The 15,080-nt window shown below is 47.7% G+C and overlaps 1 protein-coding gene across 4 annotated transcripts in view; it reads right to left on the minus strand.

Moving 5' to 3' along the window:
- The window catches only part of wdpcp (WD repeat containing planar cell polarity effector), a 72,853-nt gene extending 58,420 nt beyond the window's left edge, over window positions 1-14,433 (minus strand). The window contains exon 1 of one of the 4 annotated variants that reach the window (XM_029120032.2): window positions 13,946-14,432. The gene's annotated coding sequence lies outside the window, so the exon portion shown is untranslated. Of the gene's footprint in view, window positions 1-13,945 lie in introns of all 4 variants that reach the window. The other 3 variants (XM_029120029.2, XM_029120030.2, XM_029120031.2) reach the window with 3 other exon arrangements.
- Window positions 14,434-15,080: the final 647 nt, after the last annotated feature.

The raw sequence follows: 15,080 nt of genomic DNA on the forward strand, positions 1-15,080 counted from the left end.
TGTGGCTAATACAATTAAACGATAACAATTGAACAATAATGTTTATTTTCATTCCAGACGAGAAAACGTAAGATGCTTGAATCACAACGGTAGATGTGAAGTCCGATCTCTCCTGCCTGTCAAAGCATTAAAAAGGCCTGTTTTTTTTAAGAGGAAGAAAAAGCCAAAACTTCATTCTATAGCCTTGACCCCAATTTGCATAGAGCTAACGCTTAAATATATCTCTCCATAAATCTCTCTTCCTTTCCCCGTCTGTGTGTGTGTGTCTTTGTGTGTGTGTGTGTGTGTGTGTGTGTGTGAAGGTGTGTGTGTCTTTGTGTGTGTGTGTGTGTGTGTGTGTGAGGGTGCGTGTGTCTGTGTGAGGGTGTGTGGGTCTGTGTGAGGGTGTGTGGGTCTGTGTGAGGGTGTGTGGGTCTGTGTGAAGGTGTGGGTCTGTGTGAGGGTGTGTGGGTCTGTGTGAGGGTGTGTGGGTCTGTGTGAGGGTGTGTGGGTCTGTGTGAAGGTGTGGGTCTGTGTGAGGGTGTGGGTCTGTGTGAGGGTCTGTGTGAGGGTGTGTGTCTGTGTGAAGAAGAGTCTCTGACAGGGACCCCAGGAGAACAGTCTCTGACAGGGACCCAAGGAGAAGAGTCTCTGACAGGGACCCAAGGAGAAGAGTCTCTGACAGGGACCCAAGGAGAAGAGTCTCTGACAGGGACCCCAGGAGAAGAGTCTCTGACAGGGACCCCAGGAGAAGAGTCTCTGACAGGGACCCAAGGAGAAGAGTCTCTGACAGGGACCCCAGGAGAAGAGTCTCTGACAGGGACCCCAGGAGAAGAGTCTCTGACAGGGACCCCAGGAGAAGAGTCTCTGACAGGGACCCCAGGAGAAGAGTCTCGGACAGGACATAATAGGGATCTTAATACACCAATAAATAAACACAACTGAACCCTTTGAGAGAAGTAGAGAGATAGAGAGACAGAGAGAGAGAGAGAAAGAGAGGGATGGAGAATGATCACAAGACTGAAGCAGAGTGATAAAAAGAAACAGAGAAAGAGACCGTGAGAGACTGAGAGAAATAGAGAGACAGAGACAAAGAGTCTGAAGTCAAGTGATGTAGAAGTTGTGGGACACCAAGCACCAAGCACAGTGTTGAAACCCACAACACAATGGTCCCCATGGAGACAATTCAACTGTCAACAGTCAAAGAGCTGATGGACAAGCAGGACAAAATGAGCTCAAGGTAACAACATTCAGCTGAGGAAGTGGAGACAGTGTGAGTGAGATTCTGTCCAACACACGTCAATCAGACAAGCGTACGAATGACTGGACCACAGGGTGTGCCTCATCGTCGAGTGTCGTTTGGCTGTGTGTGTGTGTTTTCACAAACTTCAATACCTAAGGTCCACCAGTAACATACAATAGTAGAATACCCAGGGGCCTCCAGTAACTTACAATACTACAATACCTAAGGTCCACCAGTAACATACAATAGTAGAATACCCAGGGGCCTACAGTAACTTAAAGTAGTACAATACCCAGGGGCCTGTGTGTGTATATGTCTGTGTGTATATGTGTGTATATGTGTGTGTGTATATGGACACCAACTCTCAGCTCCTCTAAGAACATCAGCAAACACACTTAGAGAAGATACTGGAGGGAGAGCAGAGCAGATGAGAGGTGAGAGTATTTACCCCTGGTCCTCAGAGCAGAAACACAAACATGGTTAATAATAAGAACTGAGACATTAGTGAGAAGAAAACTGGTGGAAGTGATAAGCTAGCTAACTGGTGGTGAGGTGGAATGCGCACTGAAAAATTTTTTTTGCACTCATTTGTTTGCTTCCATGTGAGCATTTGTTCTTTGCAAAGATAACCCATCCACTTGACAGGTGTCGCATATCAAGAAGACAATACAAAATGATCATTACACAGACGCACCTTGTGCTGAGGACAATAAAAGGCCACTCTACAGTCCAGTAGAGCCATTTTGTCCTGAAAAACCGCACTCCAGAATCCTCAGGTTTTGAGGGAGAGTTCCACAGCCACACAAGCTGAGTGAAGCACAGCCGTTGTATATCACCGGACAGCACGTTACCGGCGTCAAACTGGCCCAGTACGTTACCGGCGTCAAACTGGCCCAGTAAGTTACCGGCGTCAAACTGGCCCAGTACGTTACCGGCGTCAAACTGGCCCAGTAAGTTACCGGCGTCAAACTGGCCCAGTAAGTTACCGGCGTCAAACTGGCCCAGTACGTTACCGGCGTCAAACTGGCCCAGTACGTTACCGGCGTCAAACTGGCCCAGTAAGTTACCGGCGTCAAACTGGCCCAGAAACGTTTCCATTGACAGATTTCCTTACATACATTTTTATTTTTATTTAATTGTTGCATGTAGCACATTTTAGTTTATTTAGCATACACCCAAAGAAATTGTAAGTTTCATACAATCTTTTCCAAGTGGCCATGCAAAAACTTGGCCCTAATGTGACCACGCGCACAAACATTTGAAAAGCTGTCGTCATCGACAAAAGTATTTCCAAAACATCAACAAGGCCACAGAGATTAACCAGGACACACTCTCAGTGTCCTCTGTCAGGGATGAAAGACATGTCACTGCGGAGACCGTGTCCTTGTTTTTGTTGCTGGGATTTATTTCGTTTAATGCCGTTGCCCGTCGTTCACCCCTCAACCCTCGACCACACACACGACAGAGGCTTTACTCCACGACACACACACACACGCGCACACACACACACGCGCACACACACGCGCGCACACACACGCGCGTTATAGCTTTTCTCCTTGGGAACCTTTGACAAATCAGTTAAAGGTTTTCCCCATTTGACCTTTTACAGGTGTGTGCACACGCGTGTGTGTGTGTTTGGTGCACAGACAGAACTGGTGGGACAGAAAGGTCAAGTTGAGCGCGCCCGGATGCTAGACTACAGAGCTATGTTACCAGAGTGACACCATGTTTGTCAGTCTCTGTGTGTGTGTGTGTGTGTGTGTGTGTGTCTGTGTGTGGCTCGAACGTGTAGTTCTGTGTCAGTCGTGTCACTCCAGTCATTACAGAACAGGCAGTGGCTTTGACCCTCCATCCTTGTGGATGGACCTTAGGCGCTCTGCCGACTGAGCCATCGAGGACCACTGGGCACAGCCAATCAGATAAGGGTAATGAGTCCGGCTCGACCAATCTGAGGAGGGAGTGTGCTGACGCGTATGCCAGGGTAACCTGTAGACCGTGGGAAACAACCAATCAGGTGAGTAAGTGTTGCAGGAGTTGGACAGATGAGAGAACGAGCTCAATGGGAGAGACAGGCGTTTAACTTTAAGGAAACTAAAGTCAGGATCTCAATTCATTTCTATGCCCAAATGCCATTTCTAAACTAACACTGGGGGAAAAAAACGATTTGGTACCTATTAGTAAGAACACACATCATACATACATACATCTGTTTCGGAGGCCTCCGGAACGCCTTCCTGGGAAGGTATTCCGGTCCCGTCCCACCGGGAGGAGACCCCGGGGAAGACCTAGGACACGCTGGAGGGACTATGTCTCCCGGCTGGCCTGGGAACGCCTCGGTGTCCCCCCGGAAGAGCTGGAGGAAGTGTCTGGGGAGAGGGAAGTCTGGGCATCCCTGCTTAGACTGCTGCCCCCGCGACCCGGCCCCGGATAAGCGGAAGAAGATGGATGGATGGATGGACACATCATACAAGGAGGACATACAATTTTTGCTAGATATTATTGACTGTATGCCGACTTTGTTCAATAAAAATTTCCTACAACCTCTTAGCGGGCACAACTTAATAAATCTCACAACTTTCACATTTCTGGTCAACACTAGCTAGCTGTACAGGACCACGTTAGCTAGCCTTACAGAACCACGTTAGCTAGCCTTACAGAACCACGCTAGCTAGCCTTACAGAACCATGTTAGCAAGGTGTACAGGACAATCGGGTAGTTGTACAAGACCAGGCTAGCTAGTCTGACCTTAGGAATTCCGTTTCTCTTTCTTACTTAGCCAAGCAAAAACAACTCCAGACAATAGAGTCAGCGCTCCTGGGTCAAGTCCTGTCTTGTGCCATGGATTGCCTTTCCTCTGCTCTGATAGCTCCGAAAGAAGGCTCCAACAGTGTACCGGGACATGGTCCTGTCTCTCATGTGCCCCGAGAGTGCAGACATGGGTCAAGTCCACTCTACGAGGGCACCGACACAGTACAGGGGGTCAGGGCTTGTATACAACGTAAGGAACATGGTCCATTCGGGGTCAAAAATGAGTGTCAGGGTACTGGTTTTGATTACCACAGGAGGCCAGCATGAAATGCATTCCCTTACTAATACTGGAATAAGTCGGTCTGGACTTTAGTCATTTGTTAAGTTACTACATTACTTATTAATTAAATTCTGATTTTCCATCACTAACAGGCCTAGGCTCACACCGTTCATTGGTAAAATTGGGCCACTAAATTCTTCACTGTGGTCTTCTCTTGGTATTTCTGTGCTGCGATTTGTTAATCAGGTCTCCACTGTAAAGGGAATCGGTCTCTCTGGGACATCCCTGAATAAATCATGGTTTAATTAATGACAATCATTATAACACTTAGTGATGGAGCTGGAATGTGTTGTGACAATGCTGAACTAGTACTGCAAGTGAATGTTCTCCATTAGCGTAAGCAAAAACATTAGCGCCTGTCGCTGTCGAAGAAAGAACTCCCAGCGCCACCATTTCCCATATGCTTTTAAAAACACATAAATGCCTGGGCACCTTTACTGTGGGGCCCCTATCAGGCCACATGAGACAGCACACTTTATATACCCACCCTTGACCTCCACAGATGCACCTCAGCTTCCCAGTTCGGGCATCCCTCAAGGCCAAGCAGACCCATTCCATACTGGATATTCCAAAGGTAATCCTCCCATTTAAACAAGAGGACCCCCCCCCCCCACGCGTCTCGAACCGCACACCCTATTCTTAACGGCCCCCCAGTCAAAAGCGGTGTGCTATTTAGGGAACGGACGGCAATTTGGGACGCAGGCCTGTGTCCTTCCGTAGGTCCGTGTTCATTTCTCCGGGGACCTGCGCTGTGTTTGTGAGTTCACGTTAGCTTCCCCTGCAGCCTACGAGCACCAGGCATCTGTAACGGCAGCCACTGTGGCTAGACGCGGTCTGCTCTTGAGCACGTACCACCAAAGGCGTTACACAGGTGGTGGAGAAGGGGGATGTCGACATGCCGGGGCGGAGAGGACCTTTGGCAACTTCAAGAACCGTGGCAACTTATGGTGAATGTGAATCTGGAAAACACCATTAGCTGAGCTTATGGATAAACAGATGTCGGTCCTCAGGGCAGAAATCTGAATTTGAACACAGGATCTTGTGAACCACGTTCTGACAACATCGACATCCTCACATCGAAACAATCTGCTGTCGTCGTCGTCGTCCCCGCCACCAGTGGAACCCTAAACCCTGCATGGCACGAGTTTCGTAGTGAGCCATTTTGTCAGCCATTTTAAAAAGTAGGTCCTGACGAAGACACACAATCCTCACACCACTGGCTAAGGCTATTGTGAGTACCGTGTGTTTCTGCAGGTATGTTCACACTGTGTGTGTGTGTGTGTGTGTGTGTGTGTGGACACACTGGACACATATCTTCTGAAAGCTGTGTGTTGAACAGGACTATGACTTTATTTATGATATATTTATTCAAACAGGGACGGTGAGTAGCCATGTAACCCCCCCCCCCCCCCACACACACACACGTGCAGACAGGCTTACCGCCGCCAGGACGACGGGCCTGGGCTATGCGTCGGCATGGCAACCAGCGCTATCCCGGCTACCATCTGCGGTGCGACCCAGGGCAGTAGTCAGAATGGGCCCTAATCCCCACGCTGCCTTGTTGGGGGGGGGCGACATTCCAGACAGTCAACATCAACACTTCCACAGCTTCTGACCACAGGGCAACAAGCTCCGCCAACAAACCCACACCCACTCCACCCTTTATGGCTGTGCAAGGAGGTGTGAAGAGCGGACGAGACACGACAACCCCCCGAATCCCTGACACCATCGGCCAGTTGGATGGCTTTGGGCTGCGCCACTGAAACGTGCCGGCGGAGTAAGCTGCCGGTGCCCCCAGGTGGCGCCGTGTTCTTCGCGTAGCGCACCGCCTCGGACGAGAACCCCGTAGTGGCAAAGGTGGTGCACTATGCATGGAAAAGGTTTGCCATTTGGCACAAGGACGGTGGACTGGGGGACCTGCTTGTTGTTGCAATGACAACAATGAAATAAAATTGTGCAGTTGTTCCATGTTCAGGGCAAAGACCTTTGACTTGAACATGGAACAACTGCTGCCATATCAGCTACGGTGAGTTCCAGAATACACCGTCCTCCGTTACGCCTCACCGCTTTCAGGAACATAAGAGGAGATGTGCTTTCCTGCCGGATCTGGAAAGGGAGCAGAGATTTAAAGGTGGAACGGAGGCTCCGGGCACCTGTGGCAGTCTGGCGCCCTCTTGTGTTAGCAGGAAAAACATTCGCTCGTGAGCCACTGGGGTTCAGTGCCACATACCAAGAGAATACTTAAATGGCAACCTATTCCCTACAGGGATGATGCCCGCTCCTGTAGCACGAGGAGGGATGACGCCCGATCCCGGAGCACGAGGAGGGATGACAGACGCTCCCGGGGAACGAGGAGGGATGACAGACGCTCCCGGGGAACGAGGAGGGATGACAGACGCTCCCGGGGAACGAGGAGGGATGACAGACGCTCCCGGGGAACGAGGAGGGATGACAGACGCTCCCGGGGAACGAGGAGGGAGGACACACTCTCCCGGGGAACGAGGAGGGAGGACAGACGCGTGTTTCCAAAATAAAAGCGAATTAAGGCCATCAGTCCGCCAATGGAGGAAATGTATTTGTCTCATTTGGGACGCAGAGGGTGTCATTGTTGCATGGGAAAAAGAAACAGAGGCAGAGAGAAGGAGTTAGAGAGAGAGGTGAAGCCGTTGAACACACACGTCAGAAGAGAAAACAAGATATTATGTATTTAGATTTTTTCTGTAGCTCTGCCAAGTGTATGTATGTGTGTGTTTGCGTTTGTGTGTGTGTGAACGCCTGAGGTCATTATGAGGTCATTATCCTGACATTCTTTTCTAGACTGCTTGTGTCCCCAATCGCTCCCTACAGTTAATAGTGCAGTCCTTTTCAACCAGGGTGCCCACGTCCCCCGAAGGGTTAAGGACGGAAGCAGTGCCCTGAATAGGCTGTGGGGGTGGAGGTGGGGGGTGTTCAGGACACCAACCTGTTTGGAACGTGCTCGGGTTTCGGGCTGGTGCGTGAGTGGCAGATCAAGGCGAGGAAGGAGCCGATGGTCAGACCCCTGCAGCCAACGCCTTGTTGTCTTAAACGCTCAGCAAGACAATCAGAACAGCTCAAGGGGAACTCAACTGAAGGCAGTTTCTGGTTTAAAGCCATTTAAGTAGGATCATCCCTGTCTGTCCCCCCCCCCCCCTCCCCCATTTACAGCAGTGCTTCTCAGTGGTCATTTCTCCACACGTGGAGTTGTGGCAAACTTGCAATATTTTCAAATAATGCACCGTTTATTTTAGAAAACTGTTGAAATTCTAAAAACAAAAATGTTCACATATGTATTTGATTGGTTTGCAGGTGAACAAAAAGAAAAGAAACAGAATAATTTACTAAATCTTAACTTATTCCACAAAGTGCTAAAATGGCCTGGAAAGCACATATGATGTCAAGGCTACAGGACAAACCCCAGAGACCCTGATGTACGTTTCCACATTAATAAAAGCTATCAAGGAGTTTACGGCCCATGCCGCCCCTGATGTACGGGCGTTTACGGCCCATGCCGCCCCTGATGTACGGGCGTTTACGGCCCATGCCGCCCCTGATGTACAGGGGTTTAAGGCCCATGCCGCCCCTGATGTACGGGCGTTTACGGCCCATGCCGCCCCTGATGTACAGGGGTTTAAGGCCCATGCCGCCCCTGATGTACGGGCGTTTACGGCCCATGCCGTCCCTGATGTACGGGCGTTTACGGCCCATGCCGTCCCTGATGTACGGGCGTTTACGGGCCATGCCGTCCCTGATGTACGGGCGTTTACGGCCCATGCCGTCCCTGATGTACGGGCGTTTACGGCCCATGCCGCCCCTGATGTACGGGCGTTTAAGGCCCATGCCGCCCCTGATGTACGGGCGTTTACGGCCCATGCCGCCCCTGATGTACGGGCGTTTACGGCCCATGCCGTCCCTGATGAACGGGCGTTTACGGCCCATGCCGCCCCTGATGAACGGGCGTTTACGGCCCATGCCGCCCCTGATGAACGGGGGTTTACGGCCCATGCCGCCCCTGATGAACGGGCGTTTACGGCCCATGCCGCCCCTGATGTACTGGCGTTTACGGCCCATGCCGTGGGCCCACCTCCCTGGACGTTGCTGCACGAGACACATTGATGGATACCCTTCAGATACAAAGCAAGACAGTTTCAACTCACACCAACCGTCAACAACTCAATGGAAGGGGGCTGTATGGCAGGAGACCAAGGACAACCACACTGCTGAGAGAAAGACATAAGAAAACCTGACTGTAATTTGCCAAAACACACCTGAACATGACACAACCCTTTGGGGAGAATGTTCTGTGGACTGACGAGATCAAATTTAAGCTATTTGGTAAAGCACACCATCTTTATGTTTACAGTAAACAAAATGAGAGAGAGAGAGAGAGAGAAAAGAACGCCTTCACCATAGTCAAACATGGAGGGGGTTAAGTGATGTTTGTGGTTTGCTTTGCCTCCTCTGGCACTGGGTCCCTGAACGAGTGCATGGCATCACGAAATCCGGAGAATACCAAGGCATTTTGGAGAGCAATGTTGAACCCAGTTGTCAGAACCTGGGTCTCGTCAAAGGTCATGGGTCTTCCAAGGTCTTACGCAGTTCCAAGGTCTTACGCTGCTATATTATTGTGCCAGGGGAGTAGGGTCAGTTCTCCTTCCCCACAAAGTTCTCCTTCTCCACTTTAAATCATTGTTGATTGAATTTTCCCAGTCACCTCCCGTTTTAAACTTTAGGAGGACATGAGGTCCTGGTCCACACCTGCGGAGTACCTGGTTTGGGGGGCCCGTTGCTGTCCCTGTCCTTGTCCATCTGGTCATACTTCTAACCTAGTCTAAATTTAAATAGACTCTGGATTTAGCCCACATGCATTTATTAATTATTCCAATTGGACTCTAAATATCTCACCCGGCACAGCCAGAAGAGGACTGGTCACCCCTCTGAGCCTGGGTCCTCTCTAGGTTTCTTCCTAAAATTCGGCCTTCTTAGGGAGTTTTTCCTAGCCACTGAAATTCAACACTACTGTTGTTTGCTCCTTGGGGTTTAAGGCCGGGTGTCTCTGTAAAAGCACTTTGTCACAACTGCTGTTGTAAAAAGGGCTTTATAAATACATTTGATTGATTGATTGATTGATTGAACTCAAACACACTTCAAACGGGTCTTGGGAGTGGTTGAAGACAAGACAGTGGAGCGTTCTGATGTAGCCAGCTAGAAGTCCCCTATCTAAATACATGTAGCCACTACTTAATCTTTGGTCCCAAAAATGATAGGGTAAAGGACAGTTATTACAATAGAAGCCTTGCCCAGCTCCCTTCTAAACCATGAATCCACATATACACGCCACATACTTTATAAGCCATATTGTTCATAAAAACTTACAGAGGTGAATGGCTAAGACATAATAAAAAATACAAATAAAAGAATAATATATAAAAAGATGTATTATTCATCTGTAAACTTATGTTCTACTTTTGGGGGACTGATGCCTGCCTGTACCATGTACAGGCCAACAGGCTGAATACAATTTACATATTCCAAATGAAAGCATGTTCATTACTATCGTCTGTAGCGTAGATGGCCAAGTACCAGAGAATTTCAGTCACTGATATTTCATGGCTCTTACAGAGAGCTTGGAATACTTGTTTCTTCACACAACAGCAGTCCCCCGGCGTTAGCTGTGGAGTTGACAGGAGCAGGGCACGTGCAACAGCAGAAGTTGTGGGTTCAAGTCCCATTGGGGACCACGTCGGAAATGTATGCACTTACTACTTACTGTAAGTTGCTCTGAATTACTTAGTAAATGTAAAATGAAACATTTTCATACAAAATGCACTATCCATCTTATTGACCTGAAAAATTAAGGTTTTAGAAATGACATGACCAATAATTGACTTCTCTCATTCATTGTAAGTATCCCCATTCAACATCTGTTGTGTCCATTAAGGTTCGGCATGTGATCAGTAACGCAACTTGCTGATCAATAAAATGCTGTGTTTGTTCTTCTGTCCGTTGCCGTATGCATCCCAATGGGCCCCCTATTCACAACGTAGTGTATACTACATCTCACCACAGCCCTATGAGGAACAAGGTGCCATTTGTGACACAGCATCCAGAACTAGCAACTGGACATTCTCAGGTAGATGAGACACACAGCTGAAATCAACACAGCCCAACACTGACACCTAGTGTTGTCACGAGGCTACTACATTTACCCACCACTCAATGACAGCGGGATGCATGGAGCTCACCAACACAACACCAAACAACTGAGCCACTACCTGCCCGCTACCGGACCGCGTCAAGTGATGAAACACCACGTTGTCCTGGGCAACATGTCTCTAAGAGTAGAACAACATGTCTGTAAGAGAAGAACAACATGTCTCCAAGAGTAGAACAACATGTCTCTAAGAGTAGAACAACATGTCTGTAAGAGAAGAACAACATGTCTCCAAGAGTAGAACAACATGTCTCCAAGAGTAGAACAACATGTCTCCAAGAGTAGAACAACATGTCTCCAAGAGTAGAACAACATGTCTCCAAGAGTAGAACAACCACCCCATGACACCTCTATGCCGCTGTCATAATGATCTATAAAACCAAAATAAATTTAAAAAAAACAGATCCCGGATCAGCCCTTCTGTTCTTTGTGAATGCAGCCCCTACGCGGGTCTTAATCCTTCGCAATCTTCCATCAGCCCCGCCCTCATCTGAAATCAAGATCTCAAGAGAACATGCAACCACGCAACCACGCAATGCATTGTGGAACGGCAGATGGGGTGGGAGGGGTGGGTAATGGAGGTGGCGGCGGCGATGTCTGGAGGAGATACCGATAGTGGTGACAATGATATAATCCGACGCAGGGGAGGCGGACAGGCCGTGTCCCAAACGGCGCGCTTCTCCAGTGGAAGGCGCCCTCCTGCAGGCCCAGGGAAGTGCACAGCGACGCCCCGGGGAAGAGCGCGCCGGTCGGGACGCGGTGTGCGCAGCCAATGGCGCTGCTATCAGGGGCGGGTTACGGAACGCTAGGCCATCCGGGCTGAGAGGCAGATAAGGATGATAGCTACGGCCTGCCCTCCACGGTCCCTCCCCCTATCTGAATGTAGGGTCACCGGGCCGCAATCACAAGGGATGAACAGAGGACAGGGAGGAGGAGGGGAGGAGGTGAAGAGAGAGAGAATGGAGGAGGGCAGAAGAGGATGGGGGGGGGGGCAGGAGGAAGATGAATAACGAAAGAGATGGGAAAATGGGAGAGAGAGCGTAGGAGGGAGGAAAGGAAGAGAAGGATGAGATCAGGAGGGAAGAGGAGAGAAGAGAGGGAAAGATAGCAGGGAAGGAGGACACACTTATCTAGACCTTTCTCATGACAGCTTCAAGCATCGGAGGTCAATATATATGTCTGTGTGTGTGTGTGCGTGTGCGTGTGCGTGTGCGTGTGCGCGTGCCCATGTGTGAGCCCTAACAATCGGAGCTCACATCTCTCTTGGAGCTGCAGGTGTGGACTTGCCAGGTGGGAGGAAAAAAACTAACTGAATACCGCTTGTTTTCACAGCACACACCAGAGGTGTCCAGACTCTCTGGCAAACTGGCTCCAGATATTATCACCAGCTTGGTTGTCTTTTGGTTTTGTTATGGTTTTCTCTTTACAGACACACTGTGCATAATCCCCCTAATCCCCAACACAGCAAGGATGACTGGCCAAGACAAAAAACAAACACGGGTAAGAGACATGTAAAATAGCAGCTGTGGCGCTGAGTGGAAATCTTGAAATGTCAAAATACGCTCTGTAAGAAATCAATAAGAAGTCATAAGAAGCTAATCTTCATAGCATGGTTTTGAATTACATTCAAAATTGTTGTTATGGGGATATAGGATATTGCCTAAAGCTGAAAACACTAGTGACAAATACGTTAAAAGATGGTCAGGTCAGGGGAGCTCCCCCTACACACATAGAACAGGCTCTAACAGTCCCTCTTTATCATGGGAAACGGATGTTGTAACAGCAGAGTCAGCTGCTTCCAACACCTCCAAGAATCACCTCACAATGAGCCTTTTGAGATGGTACCTTTTGGCCTACGTGTGATTTGTAGATGTAGAAATGTAGGCCTAGAAGTGTCCAGTGGCTATGTATGGAGAAGCTATGGTTGTACTAGGAAGGATCTCTACAACTCCTGCAGTTTGTTTTGCTCCTGTCGTGTGGGTGTGCCAAGGTGTGGCCTGATCAGCATGGGTGTGGCCTGACCAGTATGGGTGTGGCCTGACCAGTATGGGTGTGGCCTGACCAGTATGGGTGTGGCCTGACCAGTATGGGTGTGGCCTGACCAGTATGGGTGTGGCCTGACCAGTATGGGTGTGGCCTGATCAGCATGGGTGTGGCCTGATCAGCATGGGTGTGGCCTGATCAGCATGGGTGTGGCCTGATCAGCATGGGTGTAACCAATGGGCATCACTAAACTTTTGTGGACACAATAAACAAACAACACAGTAAAACCTCCCTCTAAGCCACCATAGTGACACACACAAATGAAATCACAGTAGTATGATTCCAAGACTAAGGAGGGAATAAAGCAGGACATCCAGAATCCCCCAACCAGGATTTCTGATGGAAAAAAAACATGGAATTTATTGAAAGTCACCAGAATGTTATAACAAACCGAATTACAAACAGGAGAGGATGTTCCGGCTAGAGATTACATTTAAAATAAAAACAAGTCCCATTTTATCCATCGGTAATGCAATCTATAATGCTTAAATCAAAGATATGTAGAAGAAAACGAAGATGGCCCAATGTGAGGATAGCAGGGGAGGGTGTGCAGAACCTATGCAAAGATCTTATTTCAATAACAGTCAATTGACAAGGTAAACCAAATTCCAAATTCTAATTAAAAGGCACTGAAGCGAATTAGAACTTAGGGAATTGACTGGAATTTAAATGGACATTTCGCCAACCTCGTTAGGAAGCATCACTGAAATGGCTGCATGTCAAATGCAGTGGCACAGAAGACGGTCTGGCCTGCTATAAGTGTGTACATAATCAGGGGTCGATAAGAATGTAACTTAAAACCCTGGTCCCTTTGTCCCACCGATGTAATGAGCCTGTAATGAGTAATGTAATATTAATCACTAGGATTGTCTGACTCTTACACACATGCACACGCACACACTCTCCACGTAATAAAACAAAATGGAAACGCCTGGCTGTTTGAGGGTATTCAGTTGAAGATGTGGTTGTATAGGGGCAGGCAGTGTGGCAGAGTACATTTTTAACTTCCTGTATTATCTGGAGAGCCCCTCAGGTATCTAAATTCTAGCTCGTCTAGTCAATTAAATACCCAAGTTGGGTTGAAGTCAATGTTACACACTTTTTACTTCTGTGGTGTAGAGGCATTCATCTTTCTACATAATCTTCTCTTATTAAATGGGGCTTAAGAAACTTGTTTTTGGTTTGCAAAACAAGTGCAAAAAACACAATACATGTAATTAAATTAACAATTCAAAGTGAAATAGACAATCAGAAAATCACTCACTTTTTCCTTCGTACCCAGACGTCGAGCAGTACAAAACACAATGCCATTTTATTGTTGGATCAAAAGTTTCCTGAAAACATGCCTGAATCAACTTACCTCCCTATTAACGCTGAGGAGTCCAAGTTCCCACGGATACGAAATCACACCAAGGTTGAAGGAATACTTTGACCAGTTGTGGCCAGTCTGATCATCTTATAACTCGTTAACTATGTTTTGTCATTATAACTGTTCCTAGTACCAATAGCATGTTATGGGCTGCTTTAGTGGCGGGCAGGTTTTCAGGCTGCAATGACCATTCCGACGTGTTCCATTATACAAACATCCAAACCTTCACAAATATCCAAGACCACTTAGCAATCTTGCTAGCAAGGCAAGGCTAGCTGTAGATTTTTTTTGCGGAGTGGGGATTTGAGTGCTGCTGTGTCTAGGCAACCACAAGCTTCACCCTACATATTAAAGCGGTTTTAGAAATCTAGCTTGCTAGCATCAGCGACCATTAACGTGGCTGATGACGTACCATGGCCATTTAGTGTGTGTATATATATATATATATATATATATATGTGTGTATATGTATTTGCCGTGTTTATTATAATAATAATGTTGGACAATTGTAATACTAACACATTGATATGTTCGGCAAATAAATTTGCTATCACGTGAAAGCGAGTTTACATTGTTCTCGCGAGGAATGAACAGACATTGACTTCTCGACACCTGTGGCTCGCGCGAGAAGTTCCATAAAAATGTTTTAAGAACTTAGTGACAACTATCTATGAACGAAAATGTACCTTTCTTTCAACGAAATACATTCGTCAATAAATGGAAAATACAGAACACAGTTTAAATACAAGTTCATTTATATAATAATTTATGGGTAAAGTAGTTCTGTATTCCTTTGTCAACACATACAACTGCAGGGTTGTTATACTACATTTCCCAAGAGGCATAGATTTTGTAGAGCATGGCCACTGCCAGAGATTTTATGAAGAAGGAGATACGAAACACAAACGACTTAAATGGAGGAACGGATATAGCTCCCTCTTAGCAGAATGTCAACCAATCGTATTCAGGTTGTCATGATTTGGCAGGAGTTACGAACATAATCGTCCCCTCATATAAAACCAGGGTATGAATCAAATATTCATTTTTTTTTCAAGTAAATCACACAATGTTTATTTTTTTAAGGGAGCGCCAATTGAGTCATTGAAGGGTACTCCTTGCCCCAGGT

Source organism: Esox lucius, chromosome 5 (genome assembly GCF_011004845.1).
Source record: "Esox lucius isolate fEsoLuc1 chromosome 5, fEsoLuc1.pri, whole genome shotgun sequence".
NCBI lineage: Eukaryota > Metazoa > Chordata > Actinopteri > Esociformes > Esocidae > Esox > Esox lucius.